This window comes from Capsicum annuum, chromosome 10 (assembly GCF_002878395.1).
Source record: "Capsicum annuum cultivar UCD-10X-F1 chromosome 10, UCD10Xv1.1, whole genome shotgun sequence".
NCBI lineage: Eukaryota > Viridiplantae > Streptophyta > Magnoliopsida > Solanales > Solanaceae > Capsicum > Capsicum annuum.
The window spans coordinates 208,588,861-208,590,929 of record NC_061120.1 but is presented as its reverse complement, the minus strand read 5'-3'; positions in this window follow the sequence as shown (position 1 = coordinate 208,590,929).

Sequence of the window (2,069 nt, the reverse complement as noted above, 5' to 3'; positions counted from 1 at the left end):
AATAACCCTTCCATCGTAGAGTTGGTCAAAACCTTCAGCATTGATCGTTATCCTGTGAAAATACAGTGTGATGGTGCCACAGATTTAACAGGTGATTTCATGGTTAAGTCAGCCATGGAAAAATGTGTCGATGCCTTCAGAAAAATACTTCGAGAATAAAAATTGGATGCTTATTTTAAGGATAGCTACTTTGAAAAATATCTTGATTTGCCGGAGGACAACAATGCTCGTTTCTAAATAAAAATGGTATATGAACTTCTCAAGCGTAGGTTTATATATGAAAACAAAGATAAGATGGATGAGGTGTAGATAAATTACTGTGGCATGCCTACTTGTTTTGGTTGGAAGGAGTTTGCCATAGTTACTGGACTAAAATGTTATCCTCCTTCTCAAGTTATACCTATTCTAACCCAAAAAAAAAACACCCCGCACACTCAAAAAAGGCACAGGCAAGTCGTGTGATTGTGATGACCTAGTGTCCATTGTTGGTCCAAGCTTCAAAAATAAAAATTTGATAGAAGCGTTGCAAGGTAAAGGACTTTCAAAGAAGCACAAGAAGTCATTGTGCTTGGTTTGGTTTGTACATAATATTCTTTGGGCAAGAGACGTTAACAACAACATAAGCATTGGTTTAATAAAGCTCTCCGAGGATCTTGAGGCGTTTAACAGCTATCCTTGGGGTTATGAAAGCTTCAAAATGACTGTCAAATATTTGTTGACTCCGTTAGCGCTAAAGACAGTCAACTTATATGGTTTTCCATGGGCTTTCATGGTAAATGTTTCTTTCTTTTATTATGATATCATTCTTTTTTTTTACTCAATAATGATTTTGATTTATTGGCATTATTTTATAGGCTTGGGATTTTGAAGTCATTCCTTATTTGAGACAACAAGTGAACTACCAGGAAGAAGTTTTCTGTCCAAGAATCTTGAGATGGTTGTCGGCCAAAATTGATAAAAAATGTAAAATTTCTTGATCTCTTTAACCCCCCAAAGGATGCAGTAAGTATAATTATAATTAAATTTTTATTTTACTTAATGATTTTTTTGAATGATCTAATCATCATTCTAATATATGTAATGATTTATGTTAGATTGTGTATCTGTCGCTAGTTCCGACTAATCGAGAGTTGAAGATGCCATTTTTTCTTACTTTACGATCTGTACAAACTTTATCAGACCCTAAGGTGATCGCCGGAATAAAATGGAATTGTTTGGAGCAATAGCCATTACAAGAAAAATAATTTTATAGGGTGGACTTATTGTTGTTGATGGTCTTAGTGGTGATGGAGTTGTTGGTAGTGGTAGTGGTGCTGCTGTTGGTACTAATGATGCTCCTCTTACAGTATTTAAAACAAATCATTATGAGTATGATCATACTGGTTATACAGATTTTGCCTCTCCCAACGAATGTTCTTCATGCAAATGTCATGACTGCAGGGCGAAACATGATGTAGTGATTAATGTTATTAATGCATTAACTGCTTCTGTAAAGGAATTAACATCTAAGAGGGGTGTCATTCCATTAAAGAAGATTTTATTTTCATCCACTCCATTAGAGATTAAGGCTAAGAGAAGAAGAAAAGTGATTTCTAAGGCATTATCAAGCATCCAAAAAGCAAAATTGCAACTCCTTTGTCCGTGTGTTGCACTGAGAAATGTATAATGTCCAAAGGAGAGCAGCACGAGCTGAAGAAGGAGAATTTATATATCTTCCAACTAATAAACAGACACATTTCTGTTTCAATAGATGACACATCTGCTGAAAATTATCAAATAGATATATACATCTGTTGCAACAGTTGATTAACTTGTTGCACCAGATAAAGTATCTATTGCGATATATGTCTCGTTTATTTTAGCAAATCAAATAGCTCTTCGTACCACTTTTATTTGTACCAACAGATGACCTATCTGCTGCAACAAATGAGTCATATGTTACAACAGATGGTCCATCCATTGGAAATTATCATACAGGTCTTCCTCATGTAGAAATTTGTCCCAACAGTTGATTCATTGTTGCAACAGAAATATAATCTGTTTGGGACAATTAAAAATAGGAGGAAGAC